Here is a 22,085-nt window from a genome sequence, read left to right as displayed (position 1 = left end):
AGAATTGGAAGAATCGCTTCTTTATTCTGAGGAGCAAAATTCAGAACGGCTTTGAGGGTTTCCCACGCAACTGGCTGCATTAGGGCCCGTTAATTCCGAAGCGCATCACTCTGAATAGAGAGGAGGGCCTAATGGTGATGGAACTGAAAGATCAGGCGGCCAGACAGAAATTCTCTTGTTTAGATGCGGATGTACCGAATCGCATCATTGGACTATGCACTGGTCACCGCCAAGAACTGGCCAGCTTCTTGACCTCGCCGGTACTTTCTATATCTCTGATCTTTGGGCCTTAGTGATCTCACTGACCTTTTCTTTGCGCAGGTATGGCGAGCGGCGAGGCTTCCAAGGAGAGCCGGAAGCGGAAAAGAGAGGTCTCCCGGAAAGTGCGGGAGATGAAGCGGGCCGAGCTGCTTCAGACGCCCAGGCATGATCCTGGGGAAACGTAAGGAGGCTCGTCTCAACCCTCGGGACAGCCGATCCCTGACATAGAAGTGGTCTGGTCTCCTCCTCGTCAAGAAGAGCCGCCACCACCACCCCCTCCAGTTGCTTCGAGTGTGGAAGGGGGTCCTTCCCAACCACCTGTGAGGACCTTTTCCCGCGGCGCCCAGATCCTGATCCACTCGCTAGAGAAGAACCGCACGGTTCGAGAGAACCCGGGTTTTGCTAAGGTCTTGGGGTCCTCCATCTGCCTTCGAGAGGATTGGGATAGGCTAACCCCTAACAGCCTCGACGATATCCTGACACAAACTATGAGCCTGAGCGTGGAGAGTCTGGTGAACCAACATATTATCCGGGAGAAGGCTCACCGCTTGAGGTAGGATGTCGAGAAGGTGGGTCAGGAAGCTGCTTCCCTCCGATCTCAACTTTCGTCCGCCCAAAACTACATATCTGAAATTGAGGGGCGGATGAAATTCTACGAGGATAAGCTGGCCGAGCAGGCTCATGTTCTTGAAGAGGTTCGGGCGCTCTAAGCTGCTGAAGTCGCTCGCCTCACTAAGGAGCTTAAAGCAAAAGAAGAAGAGGCAGTGATGAGGGAGGCCGGTGCTTATGTGAACGCTCATGGGTATCTCTTGGCCGAGCTCAGGAAGCGTTATCCTGAGGAGGACTTCTCCTGGATAGTGGATCTGGCTCCCCAAGATGAAGAGGATAGCGAGGAGGAGGCTGAAGGTGAGAGAGGAAGCGAACAAAATGTAGAACAGGCTGGGGGTGATCCTCCAGCCGAATGACTTGTATAAATTTTAATTTGAAATGAAATGAAGCTCCCCTTTTTGTTCAATGAATGGATGGGATCGGAAAGTATCTGAATTGCATAAGCACTTGATTGTCTGAACATATTATGACAACTAAAAGTGATTATTAATCTGAGTGTAAGAGGTCGAGAAACACTATAAGCATGAGATCGGCTGAGAATAAACGTTAAATGGGACTTGATTAAAATTGAAATTTTGATTTGAACACTTAAGATCGGAATCATCATTAAACCGGATTGGAACATTAACTTTATCAAACGATTATCCCCAAACTTTTAAAAGGGAGATCGGCAATAAGACTGGTGGCACGAAGGCCTAATGTTGGTTCAATCTCGTTTGACAAGAGAGATCAAAAATATAATTGACTGGTCAGGGGACTTGACAATTGGTTTGAGAGATCGGTGAGGCTTTAAATGATATGGGGACTTAGTATTGATTCGATTCCTTTTGAGGAGAGATCGGAAATGTGATTGGCTGGCAAAGGGAGACGCAGTGCAGGGGATCGGCTTCAAAGTTTATTGGATCGGCCAAAATATGGTGTCAACAATTTGAATGGGTTTAGGAACTTTAGTTAGTTGAATTGTTAGGACTAAAAGCTTTGAAGGTAGTTAAATACATGAGGTTGGTGAATTAGGGTTTTGAACATTAGGGTTTAGAGACCAAAAATGTGAGAAAGTGTTAAATGGTGTCTTTGACCTAATATGAAGTGAAAAATGGTCATTTATGACCTAATTAAGTGTGTTAGAAGTGTTGGAATTATAGCCAAATTCGGAGGGAGTGTGGCCATGCTGCTAGCAACATGATCAAATTTCCTTTAAAGGACCAAAAATGAAATTTTACAAGTCCAATTGGTATGGGACCATTTGGGAATGATAATAGACTCTAAATGACACAATTTTCATTTAGGAAGCATGCTCAAAAAGTGATCAAAACCTAGTGAACAAATTGACCAAAGTTGAAAAATCACAGTCTGCGTCTGTACAAACTTACCAAATGAACAGTGTTTGTTCATTTGGCCATAACTTGAGCTAGGCAGGTCAAAATGACCTGAAATTTTACCAGTGGTTAGATGGGATATAGACCTAAAACTTTCATGAAGAAACCAACCCAAATTATGCCATTAACCCAATCAAATCACTGAGCAAAGTTGAATCACTGAATCTGCAGGATTGCAAATTTACCATATGAATAGTAAAGTTTCAATGGCTATAACTCTCTCTAGAAAACTCCGATTTAAGCAATTCTTGAATCGATGGAAACCTAAGACATAGTAGAACATTTCATATGAAGAAAATTAGACCAAATTATGGACTTAACTTAATCAAATTGCTGAACGAAATTGGATCAATAAATCTGCCAGAACTAAAATCTGTAGCATGAACAGTAACCATATGTTGGACATAACTTGAGCTAAAAAACTCCAATTAGAGTGATTTAAAAAGGAGAATAAACTTAAGAAAATAGAAAACATTTTCTATGCAGAAAGTTTTGCCAAATTCTAACAGAAAAGTGACCAATGGAACAATACAACCTTATACTCTAAAACTGAAAATTATCAAATTTACCTAAAAGACTTAGAATTTGAATAAACAACCAAAACCAACAAATTTAGTGATCAAAATGTGGTATGTGGGTGAAGTTGGAATTCCCATACCTATTAAGCCTTAGAAAGTTAACAATTTGACTTGAATAGTATAGTGAATAGTAACTCGAAACACAAAAATTTCAAAAACGTCGAGTTTAGCACGTTAGAGCTAGGTAAAAGTGAAGTTAAATTTATTTTTAGATTTATGCTAAGTTATGGTACTGAAACACTGTAAAATTGTGTGTTTTAGTTGAAAAGAATACCGGAAAAGAACCTGAGGAACCGAGTCAAGGTCAAGAAGCGACTCGCTTAAGGTTTGTGCACAACATCACTATGCTTTAAAATTCATTGATTAAGTGAATGAAATATACATTTTACTTTTGCTTTAAATCGTTGAAAGTATTATGACCTTATTTATGATGTTTTGATTTAAATTGTGAAAGTTACTGTGTATCTTTGAAATGACAATATTTAGCAAATTGTTAAGATAAGTTTTGAAACCACAGTGTCATGACCATATATTTGAACACCTCACTAGCACGACTAGTGGGGGTAATTAGTTTCGAATTTTGATTCCTTCTCTGGAGAAGTGTTGAGGTGTGCCAGTAGAAGAGGATGTGAATGGATATTCATATATTTGAGCTAGCTAGCCTTGTGATGTGATTTCTCTTTAGCCTCTGGCTATTGAGATTCTATTTGTTTCGAATGGCATGACCTAACTGTGGGTTTTATGAAATGTGTTTTGATACTTCGAAATGAACTTGTTTGGATTAAAATCTCATAATACATGTTTTGAATTTAATTGTCATATTCAGTCCAATTTTTGAATAAATGTGATTTTAATTTTGCATAAAGATTATTTTTAGTATGTTGTGCACCACTGAGTCCTAGTACTCAGCGATAGCTTTTATTGCTGTTGTAGATTTAGAGACTAGAGGAGCAACAGACTGAGCTGCTGAGGATTGAGGATCTATCAGCTTGAAGTTATCGGGTATAATTTATAACCTAACTGTAAATATTTCTTTTGATGTATGTATTGCACATAAATGTATGAACATGTAAATTCGGTCTTGAGCAGTTTGTATAAAGCTTATGTAAAGTTTGTAATAAATTTTAATTTGAAATTCTCTTAATCTAAATTTTGTAAGGATGTTTATAAATTGTTTTGTCCTTAATGAATTATAAATGAAACTATTTTATTTAATTTGAATGAACTGGATTGCTGGTATTTTGATGATCATTGGATGGTGGATTTAAAATTTGAAAGTTGATAAATGTGTTGAGAAATTGGTTGAGATTGAGTATGCATTTGAAGCAGTAGTTGAAAAATTATTGGAAGTATTTTTTTTTCAGGTATTTGAAGAACTGTTTTCTCAAAATATAGACGAAAGTCTGTCAAAATTTTTATAAAATTTGTAGAAAAATAAAATGGACCAAAAATTTTATCTGATTTTCAACTTTAATTAAATGTTTTAATATCTATTTAGAAACGCTCACCACTTAACAAAAATAAGAAAATTGTTTTAAAATCCCTTGTAGGATACTTAATGAGTTATCGGTAGATGAAGTGCGGTAGTTCATTAGGTATTCTACGGGATCATGTTATACCTTACAGAGGGGTAAGATGTGACATGCTTCATTTATAATTTTAGCAATTAACATATAAGGATTCCAAATGCATTTTTATTACTAATTTTTAGCAATTATCGGTGATAATTGGGACTAATGCAATATAACAATCATCTTCTTGGTAAGGCACATTTGGAGAATCAATTCTACTTCTAGCTTTAACCTTACACATAGCCCACCAATCAACCCTTTCTTTCTTTTTACTGGGATATTCTAAAAAGTAGACTTGTTGTGATTATGCAGCCAAAACAAAAGGTTCATAGGCATAGCTTAAAAACTATTTCTTATGATTAATATCAATTAGACAATATCAATTATGAACCTTCCACCCTCGATCCAAAGTTGGATCGAACCAATCACACTTAAATAACACCAGAGTAGTTCTTTTGTTTATTGGATTAGGATACTCTAGTTGTATAACATCAACTAGCATTCCATAGTAGTCACTTTCATTTTCACTCCAACTTTTTCTGTCACACCCTACCCCTCTGTAAGGCATAACATGATCCCGTAGTATACCTAATGAATTACCAACTCCGTCTACTGATAATCCATTAAATACACTACAAGGGATTTTAAAAACTTTTCTTACTTCTTTTACAGTGGTGAGCACTATTTACAGCTGTTAAAAACTTTTGTGAACTGAAGTGATAGAACGAACACATTTGAATGATTTGGAGTTTCTGTAAAAATTTTGGCAGAGTGCCATCTGTATTTTGGATAAAACAGTTCTTCAGAAAACCTGTAAAAAGCACTTCAATAGATTTCCAAATTTCAACTTCGACATTTTTCTCAACCCAACACAGTTCTCAAGTCAAATTCACATTAATTTTTCAAGGACTGAGATAGAGAAAATATAATACAATTTTTACAAGTCAAAATATCTCATAATTTGCTTTACAACTCCAATGTATAATTTTAATTTACAACTGCTCAAAACCAACAACAATATGTACATACAGTGAACATACATTACATTACAAAATACAAAATACTGGGATACTCGTTATACCCGGTAGTCTCTCGCTGGAGGTACTAGTAGCCTAATCTGTTTGCCTGTCATCACACTGCGACAAAGAATAAAGCTATCATTTGAGACAATGTCTCAGTGGTGCACAACATTAACCAAATACAATTTAAATCATAATTCATAATTCAAATAAATAGTGGATACTTAAAACCATAGTTAATTTCAAGACAATAATTGTCAACCAGAATTTAAACTCCATTTCTCAATATCACAATAAATTTCAGTAAGTCAGATCATGGTTGAATTCAAAAGACAGTATGTGTCAATAAGAGTTTAAATTCATTTCACAATCTCACAATAAATATCAATAATCAAAACATAGTTAAATTCGAAAGACAGTAAATGTCAATAAGAATTTAACTTCATTTCACAAATTATCAAATCGCATAACAAAGACAATTTAGTCGAATAAGTTAAGAATACATGTTGCCAATTCATTCACAACTTAAGCCATGACACAAATTTTCGATCAATGCCCCGTTGTACACCACGACAAAGCAATCACAACCCCACTAATCGAAATCAATGAGGAAGGGAGCTAGCTATATAATGAGTACTCATCCGATCACCTCAACTGGTAAACCAGAGAGGGAGAAAAATAAACGATCACGACTCCATAAATAGAGAAGGAAAATAAACGATCACAACCCCATAAAAGGAGAAGGAATGATATGATACTGTCATGCTAAGTGTGAACACAAAATCAATTCCAAACATTTTATTCAAATGATTCGTGAGAATCCAATAAATTTCCAAAGTTATAATTTCATTCACAAAATGGCAACACAATTCATAATTATCTTTAATTTCCACAAAAACCATTTACAGTACTTTTCAATCAATAGTATCCATCAAATCATTTACAATGCTTTTCAAGCAATAAATATCCATTCAAACACATTTCCACAATTTAAAACAATAATGTACAAATAGTCATAATTCATTTCAATTGAAAAATTCAAAGGAAATACTATTGTGCACAAACACAATTTAAATCAATAACATACAATTAATCATATGAAATCTTATTCAGAGTAAAATCAGTTGAAAATTAGTTGTGCACAAACCTCTGATAATTGTCTCCTGGTCTGGACTCAGTGTTTCCTTCCCTTTTCCTGAGTCTTTGGTAACTGAGAAACACAATTTGAAGTGTTTCAGTACTAAATTAAACTGTTCGGGTTGCATTCCCGATTTTTCGGTAATACCGGGTTTTGTCTGTTTTTTGATTTCTCACTTTTCTTTGTACTAATTATTTAATTTTTCTTTGATCTTTCTATTGATATTTATTCTTCAATAAGGGTCTATTTAAGTCCTAAAAATATTTTCTAGGGTTCCCCGCAATCCAGGGCTAGTCAACGGTCCACGCCGTGACTTCCCAGTGCGGTCACCCATCGTTAGGTTTCCCGGCTCGCTTAACTTGATCATATTTCTTTGCTATTATTTTTCCTTTGTTTTTCTTGTATTTTCTTTTCTTGTATTTCATTATTTTATGTCTCCTCACTCATATTGAAGTGTAGTTCTAGATATCCTAGCTGTCCGGACAACACTGGTCACTGGAACAGCAGAACGCACTACCGAACTTTGGGGTGTTACAATTCTCCCCTCCTTAAATAAATTTCGTCTCGAAATTTTACCCAATAGCCGTCTTACAATAGTCATATATTTATTTTCTCCTTTCTATATGATCGTATAATTTGTATAAGACTTTTAACAATCTAATACAATGTTTAATTTGTTTGGATAACACCAATCTCCTCTTACTATTATGCTGTCTAATATTTCGGTTCACGTTGCTTCTTGAATGACCCTTGAGGTCATGTTAGAATCATTCATCAGTCATTGGTCCTCTGACCATTCTGGTCCATAGTCTTCCTCACATTAGTAATATTTCTTTGTTATATATGAATCAACTGTTCAAATCTCTACTTCCATAACTCTTTTTATCTGTCAATATTTTATAACTTACTTTCTTTTGTACCGAACTATAACCTTTCGATATTCTAACTTTTGAGTTTTAGATCCCTAAGTAGGATTTTCAAACTTATTTCTAACAATTAAATTATGTCCTGGCATAACTACACAAAAATAGATGCCGTTGGCAACTATCCTCATCTAGGTGTACTATCAAATAGTACGTAGCTCTACACAATAATCTCAAGTTAGTACTGTAATCCACAGTTTACAGTATAACAATCAAGAACATTGCATAGTTACTACAATACATCCCAATAGATCAAACCTTCCTATCCTTTGTCCTTTTCGAATTCACTGATATCCGAACTTATTCTGATTACAATATCCATTAGCAATTACTAATAGTAACATCTCTGCCTTAATCTAGAGCAATTCTATTACTGTAACTTACTTTTACGTCCTCTTGCTTTACATTAAATAGGCTTGCCAATTAGTTTTATAATTTATGGTGTGTCAGGAAATACTTTTCGTCGATAAACTCTTCCAAAACTAATTTCACTTATTATCATAATCCCTATCCTAAAGGACTAATCACTAATGTATCAAAATTTATTTCCCTGACCTCCTGTCCTAGCGGACTTGTTACTAGCACCTCAAAGTCCATTTTTGTACATTGAACAGCAATGCAATCAATGATGCTAGCACTCACATAAGAATGGGTAGAACCCGGATCAAATAACACAAACACATCTTGGTTAAAAGTTGAGAAGGTACCAGCCACAACGTCAGATGTCTCGGCCTCTTCCCTCTGTCTCATTGCATAGACTCTGACCGGAGCACTGTCTTGCTCTGAATGTTTTACCGTGTCTTGGCTGCCTACTGGGCTACCTCTACCCCTGCCTCTACCTCTGCTAGGTGGTTGTGAGCTTCTGGTGACAGGGCTCTGAACTGACCCTTCTGCAGTAGTAGGAGGTGGTCCAACTCTGCGACTACTGGTGCAGTCCTTGGCAAAGTGTCATGTGCCTCCATAGTTATAACAGGCTCCAATAGCCTTATAGCATATCCCACCATGATATCTTCCACAATTTTCACATTGGCGGGAATGGTAGGAACCTCCGGTACTCTGCTGACCAGATAGAGGAGGTTTCTGTCCTGAATGTCTTCCCCTACCAGACTTCTTGCCACCTCTGTGTCCTCATAGTTCTTCCTCTTTCGGTGGGACCACTGGAACTCGTCTCTGATTTTCCTCTTCCTCTGTCTTCTCTGATCTCTTTTTCTCAGGAGCAGCTTCAAACTCAATTCTTTCCAACTCTAGGGCTTGAGAAATAAGTTCAGAGAAGTTAGTGTATTTGAAGCCGACTACTTGTAATCTGATACTGGGCTTCAAGCCAGTTTCAAACCTCTTGCATCTCTCCCTGCTGGTAGAGAGTAGACTCATCAGATAATGGCTCAAAGTGGAAAATTCCCTTTCATACTCAGCCACCGATCCGCCTGCTTGCACTTAGGAACTCTTGCAGCTTCTGGTCTACATAAGCATCAGGGACATATTTTTGTCTGAATTCCCTGAGAAAGTCATTCCATGTTAGCACTGCAGGTTCTACTAGACTGTGGGGAATGGTTTTCCACCAGTCATAAGCATCCCCTTGTAGTAAGGACACTGAGTATTCAAATCTGAGCTCTTCTGTACAATGTAGCTTCTTGAATACCCTATCCATCCTCTCTAACCACTGTTCAGCTTCTAGAGGATCTACTGTCCCCTTAAACTCTGTAGCCCCATATTTCATCAAGTTATCATACTGCCTAGTAGGAGACTGTGGTTGTACCACTGGTATCTGTATTGGGACTTGAGTAGGTACATTGCCAGCCATTTGTTGGAACATTGCAGCCATCTCTTTGAGCAGAAATCGCAGATCTGCAGTGGTAGTGCGGTGAACCATCGACATTTTGTAGGCCTGGGGCATCCCCTTGCACCTCAGCCTCAATAGATTGATTGACTGAATGATCACCCTCTTCCATAGTCAATGTGAGGATTTTAGATCTCTTAAACCAATAACACAAGGAGATTTCCTCCCGTTAGTGTATATTTATAATGTAATGTACTGTATGTATCAAACAATGATATTGAGCAGTTGTACTATGAAGAAAGAATATTCAAGTAACATGTGAAAACAGAATTTAAAAACTTTGCTCTGATACCATTAAAACATGTCACACCCTACCCCTCTGTAAGGCATAACATGATCCCGTAGTATACCTAATGAATTACCAACTCCGTCTACTGATAATCCATTAAATACACTACAAGGGATTTTAAAAACTTTTCTTACTTCTTTTACAGTGGTGAGCACTATTTACAGGTGTTAAAAACTTTTGTGAACTGAAGTGATAGAACTAACACATTTGAATGATTTGGAGTTTCTGTAAAAATTTTGGCAGAATGCCATCTGTATTTTGGATAAAACAGTTCTTCAGAAAACCTGTAAAATGCACTTCAATAGATTTCCAAATTTCAACTTCGACATTTTTCTCAACCCAACACAGTTCTCAAGTCAAATTCACATTAATTTTTCAAGGACTGAGATAGAGAAAATATAATACAATTTTTACAAGTCAAAATATCTCATAATTTACTTTACAACTCCAATGTACAATTTTAATTTACAATTGCTCAAAACCAACAACAATATGTACATACAGTGAACATACATTAGATTACAAAATACAAAACACTGGTATACTCGTTATACCCGGTAGTCTCTCGCTGGAAGTACTAGCAGCCTAATCTGTTGTCCTGTCGGTCTGTCTACCTGCGACAGCAATAAAAAGCTATCGCTGAGACAATGTCTCAGTGGTGCACAACATTAACCAAATACAATTTAAATCACAATTCATAATTCAATAAATAGTGGATACTTAAAATCATAGTTAATTTCAAGACAATAATTGTCAACCAAAATTTAAACTCCATTTCTTAATATCACAATAAATTTCAGTAAGTCAGATCATGGTTGAATTCAAAAGACAGTATGTGTCAATAAGAGTTTAAATTCATTTCACAATCTCACAATAAATCTCAATAATCAAAACATAGTTAAATTCGAAAGACAGTAAATGTCAATAAGAATTTAACTTCATTTCACAAATTATCAAATCGCATAACAGCACAATTTAGTCGAATAAGTTAAGAATACAGTGTTGCCAATTCATTCACAACTTAAGCCATGACACAAATTTCTGATCAATGCCGCGTTGTACACCACGACAAAGTAATCACAACCCCACTAATCGAAATCAATGAGGAAGGGAGCTAGCTATATAATGAGTACTCATCCGATCACCTCAACTGGTAAACAATATAGGTATAAAAATAAACGATCACGACTCCATAAATGGAGAAGGAAAATAAACGATCACAACCCCATAAAAGGAGAAGGAATGATATGATACTGTCATGCTAAGTGTGAACACAAAATCAATTCCAAACATTTTATTCAAATGATTTGTGAGAATCCAATAAATTTCCAAAGTTATAATTTCATTCACAAAATGGCAACACAATTCATAATTATCTTTAATTTCCATAAAAACCATTTACAGTACTTTTCAATCAATAGTATCCATCAAATCATTTACAATGCTTTTCAAGCAATAAATATCCATTCAAACACATTTCCACAATTTAAAACAATAATGTACAAATAGTCATAATTCATTTCAATTGAAAAATTCAAAGGAAATATTATTGTGCACAAACACAATTTAAATCAATAACATACAATTAATCATATGAAATCTTATTCAGAGTAAAATCAGTTGAAAATTAGTTGTGCACAAACCTCTGATAATTGTCTCCTGGTCTGGACTCAGTGTTTCCTTCCCTTTTCCTGAGTCTTTGGTAACTGAGAAACACAATTTGAAGTGTTTCAGTACTAAATTAAACTGTCTCTAACGATAATGTTCGATAAGTAATTCACTGAAGGCTATTATTTGCTCAATTACCTAATATACCGACCCTCGATGCATTTTAGGTAAATTAGGTTTTAGTGTCCTTAATACGTCACATTCGATAGGGTTTTAGGGTTGGTACGTTTTACCAAACTCATTTCTATGTATACTGTGTTTCCTTGCATTTTATTGCAAATTGCTGGATTCCGGGATACTAGTTTGACCTAACCGGACGACCTAGTTCCCTCGGTTTTCGGGTTTCGGTCAAAACTACAAACTTGTAGATCTATGTATTATTGCACGCGGGGCAAAATTTTAGGTCAATCCGAGTTAAGTAGACCAAGTTATGGTCATTATACTATTGCTGGTCAAATGGCATCAAATTAGGTCAATTTTAGGTCAATTTGGTCAACTCTGGTTCGGCCAGTTTTTGGACCCGAACTTGTGCAAGCTTTTTGACTTGCTTCTGGTCATTTCTGGGCTTTGGTGTCTTCATAAGACTTGTAGGTATGGGTCTTAACTATTCATGGTTAAAATTTCAGGTCAATTGGACCTGTTTTGAGTGAGTTATGGCCTAAACACTAACTGCTGCCCAATTGGTCAAATTTCAGGTCCTAATTGCACCTAATCCGAATTGGTCATTTTTTATATCACCTTGCAAGCAGAATTTTGGTATGCTTTCTCAATGAAAGTTGACACATTTTGTGCCTAGTTTCACCTCCAATTGGTTTCATACCAATTGAGGTTACACATCTAAAGTTATTGACTAAAATGCATACTGCCCTTAACTACCATGCTTAAACACACATCAATTACACATGTACCTTACTATATGTTCACTTCCCTTACCATTTCTGTTTTGGTTCATTACCAAAACCATATCCCACTTTACATTAACATCACTTTGGGCAGATTACAAACATCCTTAATACACCAATTAAAGCTCACATTTACAAAGTCTAAATACAATCACATACACACCTAAACATCACTAATTCTTACATACACTTTACACAATCAATTTTTACACATATCCATCAATTCTCAAGGTCAATATTCTGCCAATACCTTCATGAACATATACATTTATCCAAGAATCTCAAGGCTGCCGAAAATTTCCTCAACACCAAAGTATCCCACAATTCATCAATTTCCATCCAAGTGCAAAAATCACTATATACATATGAAGTAATTTATTAGGATATTAAATCACCATAACCAACATCATTTCTCATCAAATATATGCACAATTATTTCATCAATTACGTGACTCCATGGCTGTCCAAAATGAACATCTCAATAACTCTTCAAACCTAAAAATTTTCTTCACAAAACCAACACCCATAACATGAACACAAAGTTTAACAAAGCTATCTTCAAAAATGCTAACTTACCTTATGGTTGGAACTTGCTAAACCTTCACCAAACTTCTTGAATTTAGTATCAAACTCTTCCTTGTGATGTGTAGACAATTTTTCATGAAGGAACCTAAGTGTTTAGAGGTGAAATGAGGAGTTAGATGGAGCTTGCATGAAAACGCCCATGGAGGTTTTCTCCTTTCCTTCAATTCGGCTATGTTGAATACAAGTGAGAAAGATGAATTGCAGATGATAAAATGAGTGTACACCTGCCCCATTATCTTTAATTTATTCCTTTAGTGGTCCACTTACTTAGGTTAAATCATATTTTATGTTTAACTTTCACTTATTCCACATTAACCCTTAATTCTTGCTATTCACTTTAGGTACCACCAATTTAATTTTTCATTTCATTTTCTAAGTGTAATATTATTTATTTTTAATGGAAATTTAGGTCAAAAGACAATTCGGAATGTCAAATGACCATAATGCCCCTGTTCGGGTTACATTCCCGATTTTTTGGTAATACCGGGTTTTGTCTGTTTTTCGATTTCTCACTTTTCTTTGTACTAATTATTTAATTTTTCTTTGATCTTTCTATTGATATTTATTCTTCAATAAGGGTCTATTTAAGTCCTAAAAATATTTTCTAGGGTTCCCCGCAGTCCAAGGCTAGTCAACGGTCCACGCCGTGACTTCCCAGTGCGGTCACCCATCGTTAGGTTTCCCGGCTTGCTTAACTTGATCACATTTCTTTGCTATTATTTTTCCTTTGTTTTTCTTGTATTTTCTTTTCTTGTATTTCATTATTTTATGTCTCCTCACTCATATTGAAGTGTAGTTCTAGGCATCCTAGCTGTCCGGACAACACTGGTCACCGGAACAGCAGAACGCACTACCGAACTTTGGGGTGTTACATTTTCCTTTGATGCACGCACCACTATTTATAGTTGATTTGTTCGAGCCATGAGTGAGCGTGTGGAACCTATAGCCATTAGTAAAATATTGAGGCCATATCTACACCCATTTATATGGACCACAAGCTAAATTTTTTAACTGCTCATCAACTGTGGTGTTTTCTTGATAAAAAACCTATCAATAAACCAAATCAACCAAACATATGCTTAGTAAAATAGAAATTGTTTTTCTTCATTTTTTTTTAATAGAGTTATAAGATACTCACATAAGCTTCAAACCACTTGGCAAATCTACTATTTGTCTCTTTATCAATCTGTTCAAGACTAATGTTCGGTGAATTTCTTCTCAATTCATCTTCAAAGATACTACAAAGCAATATAAATTATAATCAAATTTTAGCCACTCATACTATATATCTCAATGAAGTTGCCAAAATTAATAACTTACTATACAAATGGTTGAACTTCTTCACAATTTAACAACACATACAAGCGTGCTGCATCTCACTCATCATCAGACAAATATCTTTCTGTCATCTTCCCAGCCGAACATCCTGGGTGCAAAAACATTGACAAGCAACCATCAGGTGCATCAACTGCATCTCCATCATCATTCCGACTAACTTTGTTCAGCCTAGTTTGAACATGAGGCTGGAAATAATAGGAAGTGAATGTTGACATTTCTTGAATGAGATAAGCTTCACATATTGATCCCTCCACATAGGCTTTATTTTTCACCTTCTTCTTGAGATCATGTAGCATCCTATATTGAGAGAGTTTTAGTTAAAATCTTATACAAGTAAATTAATTATTTTTTCAAATAGGATATTTTAACAACTTATCGCTCAAATGGATACATCCACCAAAATTGAATTGGACCACCGGCTTTTGCTTCATGTGATAAATGTATCGACAAATGTTCCATGGAATTAAAGAAACTAGGAGGAAATATTTTCTCTAACTTGCATATTGTCAACACAATGCTTTGTTCAAGCTTCTGTATGTCTTCTACTTGTAACACTGTTGAGCAAAAACTCTTTAAAAATAAACTAATCTTAGTTAAGGCATTCCAAATTGGCTCAGGTAACAAATCCCAAAATGCAGTTGGTAGCAACCTTTCCAAAAACACATGACAATCATGGCTCTTCATCCCTGACAATTTGCAATCTCCTAGGTCAATGCATTTAGACAAATTGGAGGCATAACCATCTGGAAGCCTTAATTTTTTTACCCATTCACATATCAATTTTCTTTGTTCCTTTGATAATGTGTAGGCTACTTTTGGCTTTATAATTTTCCCATAGTGCTCCTTTAATTCAATATCTGGACGATTGCAATAAGTCTGCATATCCCTTCGAGCTTTTAAATTGTCCTTTATTTTACCCTTAACATCCATTACTGTGTTGAATATATTATCAAACACATTTTTCTCTATACGCATTACATCAAGATTATGTCGAATAAGATTTGAGCGCCAATATGGCAATTCCCAAAACGATGCATTGTTTTGTCCAATTATGTTGAACACCAAATCCCAGTAACTTATCCAATGCAAGATCATCAAAAAATGTTGGCAGGTCACATACTTCCCTCCAAACTTCTTCACTAGACAGCTTAGGAGGAGGAGTAGAGCGTTAAACCCTTCCTTTGAAAAATGATTTTCTATCCCTTCGAAATGAATGATCTATAGGTAAAAATTGACGATGACAATCAAAAAATGAAGCCTTTTTCCCATCTTTCAAGTAAAATGCCTTGCTTTTTCCCATACAATAAGGGCATGACAATACACCATGCGTGCTCCATCCAGACAACATTCCATAAGCTGGGTAGTCATTAATAGTCCACATAAGTGCTGCTCGCATTTAGAAATTCTGTTTACTATGAGAGTCATAAGTCTCCACACCAACATCCAATAATTGTTTCAACTCATCAACGAGAGGTTACAAGTATAAGTCTATGTTCTTCCTAGGGCTTTTTGGACCAGGAATGACAAGACTTAAGAACAAGTAAGGGATGCTCATGCACATTCCAGGTGGAAGATCGTATTGCGTGATAATTACCAGCCAACAAGAACAAAGATGGGCCATTTGCCCATAAGGAGAGAACCCATCAGCTGAAAAACCGAGCCTAACATTTCGAGGCTTATATGCAAAGCTAGGATGGCATTGATCAAACTTTTTCCATGCATCTCCATCACTTGGATGATTCATCACCCCAGGTTCTCAACAAGTTTTCCAATGCCATGTCATATGTGCAACTGCCTTGGTTGACATATATAACCTTTGTAGTCTTGGTGTTAGAGGAAAGTAACGTAGTACTTAATATGGAATGTCCTTTTGCTTTCCATCACCAATTCTACTAGGCTTGTAACGTGGGTGACCACATTTTGGACAATCCCTTCTGTCTTTGTTATCCTTGTAATATACGATACAACCTGTGTTGCACACATCTATCTTTTCATATCCTAACCCAAGCTTTACAACCATCTATTTGGTCCTATAATAATCATTGGTTAACTTAGCATCTTCAAGTAAGAGCTCTTTCAGAAGAAGAAAAATTCGATTATAACAGTTCTCACTCATGTTAAACTTAGACTTAATGTTTAGTAGCCTACACACCACTGATAGTGGAGTATGAGTCATACATCTAGAGAACAATTATAACACCCTCACTGTAGCAATTTCGTACATTCTACTGTTTCGATGACTGGTGTCAGTCTGGACGGCTAGAATGTCTAGAAAAATATTTAGACTAGAGTAAGGAGTCATAAATAACTCAAATAACAGTAAGAAAAATTTAGGAAAAATTTTAAAAATAAAATACAACCAAGTTAAATGAGCTGGTGCCCTAGCGATGGGTAACCCAGTGGGAAGTTACGGTCCTCACAGCTAGGAGCCCTAAACCTGAGAGAAAAATCATGAAATAATTTTTAGGACTCCAGAGAAGAGTAATTGGGGTTTCGATGGCATTAGAATGCCAAGCAAATGATTAGAAAAATTTTTCAATCGGTACAGACGATTTTGGCTCAATAAGCCAAACGGAGGGCATTTTGGTCATTTCGTCTTCAGAGATGATTTTTTACTGACTTTTCCAGTTAAGTAAATAATTATTATAACATAAAATGTGAATAAATATTGCTAAAAATTTAATTGAAAATGAGTAGAAAAGAAAAAGAAAGAAAAAGAAAGAAAATTTGAAATTATGACATCACATGATGTCATTACAATGCCCCCACCCAATCACATTGTGACAACTATCTGTAAACATAAATAAAAGCATAAAATGGCAGAAAAATTGAAGAAACAATCTATTTCTTCTTCCTTCTTCCAGCCGTAACCCACTTCCCACACCCTTCTACCATTAAAAACTTCACCCAAGCTTCATCTCACCTATCAAATCACCTCAAAAGCCCATCTTCCCTTCACAAAAACTTGTCATCACCACTAGAGCAAGACTTGGGCAGCAAAAAGAAGTGAAAATAAAGGAGTTTGTCAAGCTTGGATTGACACACAACAAGGTTAGTGCTAATTCATCCTTAAAACTTTGTATATATATCATGTGGAGTATGAAATAAGGTTGAAATTAAGAGAATTGAAACAAGTTTTGCATGAATAAATTCCACCAATTTCGACAGCCTTAGGATACATTAGGGTTTAATTGATTAGATTGAGTTATAGTTGTACATGGCTGCCATTGAACAAAAATTAGATGCTTTGATTCATTGATTGCTTGTATATAGAGAATTAAAATGGTAGAGTTAGGGTTTGGGCATAAATTTAAGATTTTGTTTATGTATTGATGAAAAGAAGTTGTAATGGTCAATTAGTGACCATTTGGTCATGTTTGAGTAGGAAATTGAGTGAATGGTGCCAAGGAAATGGAGGTTAGGCATGTTGTCCAATGTGCCCTGCAGGTATGGATGTGAGTCCAGCATGTTTGGGCAGTTATAACTTGAGTTGTGTAGGTTCAATTGGTGCAGGGCCAATTGGACATGAAATTAAACACATAATGGCACAACTTTGATGAAGGAACCTTGTCCAGAAACTGAACTTAGGATGCCCTAAAAATTGACCAAATCAGGGTAGCACCAATTCTACCTGGGCAAAATGACCAAATGAATAGTGTTCATTCATTTGGTCATAACTCAGTGTAGAAAGGTCCAATTGACCTAAATTTTATATCAATGGAAAGCTGAGGCAATTTAGAACAACTTTCGTACAGAATACAAGCTCAAATTCTAGACTTAACTAAATGAAATTACTAGCCAAAGTTAGACTACCAAATCTGGTAGAACCAAAAATTACCCAGAAATTCTGGGTAAAGGCAATCTGACCAGTTATGGTGCAATAGCTATAACTTGAGCTAGAAAACTCTAAATTGGATGATTCAAAAAGTGAAATATAACTAGACACAATAAAGAACAACTTTAATTAAGAACACTTGGCCAAATTCTCACTATAGAATGGCCTAATGGAAGAGCGAACTCTAGCACCTAAAAACTGAAATTTGGATTTATTCTCCATTGGTTAGAAGTATGGATTGGCAACTAATGCTAACACTTTTGGGAACCAAAATGTGGTAAATCTATGTGATTGAAACTCATGTAACTATTATATATAAGAAAGTCAATATTTTGACTTAAATGACCAAATGAATAGTAACCTTACATGTTAAGTTCAAATATTCAAGAAATAAGCTTTGAAATGGTATTGAAAATTGTTATGGAAAGTCAATCATTATATTATTTCTGTGTATATTTTGTATTCTGTATTCCTATTTAGGATTTCTTCCTAATTAGTATAACACAATTATAGGAATAAATTGTATATATATACCCATGTACAGATTAATTGAAATCAATGAGAATCATCTCTTTCTACATGGTATCAGAGCAGGCCATATAGGGTGACTATTTGTTCTCACCACCCAGCTCAGGAGAGACCTTGGCCGACCTACTGCTTCGACCGATCAACATTGCCGTCGCCTCAATCCCCTCATTCCACCACTGTGTCTGTTGCGATCCAAGATTACACCATTAAAGGGCTTCGAGGTTTGGCTCTCGGATCCTATTTCAAGATTTACTTGATTTGTGATTTTGGATTATTTTGTTGTCACAAGACTTTGGATTAGCGTTTGGTTAGTTTTCTTTGTCTCAACAAATGGCATAATAAGAATGTTATTTCGATGTGATTCGATGATGACTAAGATCACGGAACACAAACTTAATGGTTCGAATTACAGGAGTTGAGTAAGACTCATAGGGTCAATTTGACTAGAATTTATAAGGATGATCACCTTACTAAAGATCCACCTACTAATGATACACAACAAACTTGGCTAAGGGAGGATGCTCGGTTGTTTTTGCAGCTTCGGAACTCGATTCACAGTGAGGTAATTAGTTTAATTAATCACTGTGAATTTGTTAAGGAATTGATGGATTACTTAGATTTTCTGTATTCTGGTAAAGGGAATATCTCCCGTATTTATGATGTTTGTAAGGCATTCTACCGTGCTGAGAAAGAGAATTAGACCAGCCTCAGATTGCTTATAAAATACTGAGTGATCACACTTACTCTTTTGCATACCAAATTCCTGTACAGCTTCACTGAATCTCCCAAACCAGGCCCTAGGACTTTGTTTCAAGCCATAAAGAGACTTCCGAAGCCTACAAACTTTACCCAACTCCCCCTGAGCAACAAACCCAGGTGGTTGCTCCATATACACCTCTTGAAGCTCATTGTAGATTGGGTCATCCTTCTTTGTCTACCATGAAGAAGTTGTGTCCTCAGTTTCAGTCTTTATCAGTACTAGAATGTGAGTCGTGTCAGTTTGCAAAACATCATCGTTTGCCTTCTGTGTCTAGAGTCAATAAACGGGCTTCATCCCCTTTTGAGTTAGTTCATTCTGATGTTTGGGGTCCTTATTCTGTTACTTCTAAAACTGGATTTCGTTATTTTGTTACTTTTGTTGATGATTACTATCGTGTTACTTGGTTATATTTAATGAAGAATCGTTCTGAGTTGTTTTCTATCTTTTGTGCCTTTTGTAATGAAATCAAAACTCAATTTAATATTTCTGTGCGCATATTAAGAAGTGACAATGCTAAAGAATATTTTTTAGCACAATTTCAGTCTTACATGACACAAAATGGCATTCTTCATCAGTCTTCCTGTGTGGATACCCCATCCCAAAATGGCGTGGCCGAAAGAAAAAATCGGCATCTTCTTGAGGTAACTCGTGCTCTTCTTTTCGGATGAAAGTTCCTAAACACTTTTGGGCGGATGCGCTTTCTACGGCATGTTTTTTATCAATCGTATGTCTTACATCCTTAATGGGGATATTCCTTATCGCTTTGTTCCTACAAAATATTTGTTTCTGTTGAACCAGTATTTTTGTTGTACTTGTTTTGTACGTGATGTTCGTCATGAGTTACTAAATTGGATCCAAAGTCTCTCAAATGTGTCTTCCTTGGGTACTCCGGATTCAAAAAGGGTACCGTTGTTTCTCTCCTACTCTTAATCGTTATCTTGTTTCGCAGATGTCACATTTTTGAGTCTACTCCATTTTTTCTCAATCATCGTGGTATGAGAGTCGGGGAGGAGGATGATATCTTAATATATCTTGTCCAACCAATGTCTAGTCCTCTCTCACACTGCTGTTTCTTGTCTCTAGACCTACTCGGCCTCCCGTTGTTCATGTTTATTCCAGAGATTGAGATTCCGACTCGGATCCTCCACCGCTACTTCGTTGGGAGATCCTGTACCTCATCGATCATGATTCGATCTAGATTTACCCATTGCTCTTCGTAAAGGTAAACGTTCATGTACTTACCCTATCTCTTCTTTTGTTTCTTATAATCAATTGTCTTCTTGTTCTCGGTGTTTTGTTACTTCTTTAGACTCTGCTCCTATCCCTAATCTTTGGTGAGGCCTTTGTCTCATCACCGGTGTCTTTGCTATGAAAGAGGAAATGGAGGCTTTAGATGCTAATGGTACATGGGAACTGTTGCCTTTGCCCACCGGTAAGAAAGCTATTGGTTGCAAATGGGTATTCTGATGAGGTAAATCTGATGGTTACGTGGCTAGGTTAAAAGCACGCCTTGTAGCAAAAGGATATGCTCGGACATATGGGGTTGATTACTCGACACTTTTTCTCCTGTAGCTAAACTTACTACATTCGCTTGTTTATCTCTTTGTGACTACATATGATTGGCCCTGCACCAATTGGATATCAAGAATGCTTTCCTTCATGGTGATCTTCGGAGGAGGTGTATATGGAGCAACCACCGGGTTTGTTGCTCGGGAGTTGGGTAAAGTTTGTAGGCTTCTAAGTCTCTTTATGGCTTGAAACAAAGTCCTAGGGCTGGTTTGGGAGATTCGGTGAAGCGACAGAATTTGGTATGCAAAAGAGTAAGTGTGATCACTCAAGATTTTATAAGCAACTGAGGTCGGTCTAATTCTCCCGGTAGTCTATGTGGATGACATTATCATCACCGGGAGTGACTCTGCAGTATTTCATCTCTTAAAACCTTCCTCCAAACCCAGTTTGGACCAAAGACTTGGAATTATTAAAGTATTTTTGGGTATTGAAGTTATGAGAAGTAAGAAGGGTATTTTCTTGTCTCAAAGAAAATATGTCATCGATCTATTGAGAGACAGAAAATTAGGTGCTAAGCATTGTAGTGCACCAATGACTCCATATTTACAACTGTTATCTGGGGATAGTGAGTTGTTTGTAGATCCAGTGAGATACAGGAAATTGGTATGAAAATTGATCTACCTTCATCACTCGTCGACATTGCTTATGCCGTTAGTGTGGTAAGTCGGTTTATGTCTTCCCAACCGTTGCTCATTGGGAAGCCTTGGGACAAATCTTGTGCTATCCGAAGGAGCTCAGGAAGAGGTTTGTTATATGGTAATCATGGGCATTTGAATGTTGAATGTTTTTGAGATGCCGTGAAATTTGGATCTAAGGTTGATAGGAGGTCAACTCATCGGATATTGCGTTTTTGTTGGAGGAAATTTGGTGTCTTGGAAAAGCAAGAAGCGAGTGTAGTTTCTCGATCTAGTCTTTGAATCCGAATCTGAGCCATGACACAATCGTATGTGAGGTAATGTGGATATTTCAATTACTAGATGAGACAGGTTTTAAGACCCCACTGCGAAATTGTGGTGTGATAATCAAGTGCTCTCCATATTGCTTCTAATCCGGTATTTCATGAGCGGACCAAACATATTGAGATTGATTGTCACTTTGTTCGTGAAAAGATTCAACAACAGATCATCTCAACAGACATATCAAAGCGAGAGCGCTTAGGAGATATTTTCACAAAAGCTCTGAATGGAGCTAGGATTGACTACATTTGTAACAAGTTGGGCATGATTAACATCTATGCTCCAACTTGAGGGGGAGTGTTATGGAAAGTCAATCATTATATTATTTCTGTGTATATTTTGT

The 22,085-nt window shown here is 36.5% G+C and overlaps 1 protein-coding gene across 2 annotated transcripts in view; it reads right to left on the bottom strand.

Annotated features, from left to right (window-relative positions):
• Positions 1 to 13,839: 13,839 nt before the first annotated feature.
• The window catches only part of LOC110663273 (uncharacterized), a 42,739-nt gene continuing 34,493 nt past the window's right edge, over positions 13,840 to 22,085 (bottom strand). For both annotated transcript variants that reach the window (XR_009148272.1, XR_009148271.1), the window contains exons 3-4: positions 14,077 to 14,391; positions 13,840 to 13,994 (exon numbers count right to left, since the gene is read on the bottom strand). The gene's annotated coding sequence lies outside the window, so the exon portion shown is untranslated. The remainder of the gene's footprint in view (positions 13,995 to 14,076; positions 14,392 to 22,085) is intronic.

Source organism: Hevea brasiliensis, chromosome 4 (genome assembly GCF_030052815.1).
Source record: "Hevea brasiliensis isolate MT/VB/25A 57/8 chromosome 4, ASM3005281v1, whole genome shotgun sequence".
Classification (NCBI taxonomy): Eukaryota; Viridiplantae; Streptophyta; class Magnoliopsida; order Malpighiales; family Euphorbiaceae; genus Hevea; species Hevea brasiliensis.
Note: the sequence above shows the minus strand (reverse complement) of the source record. Positions and strands in the feature narration are given on the sequence as shown.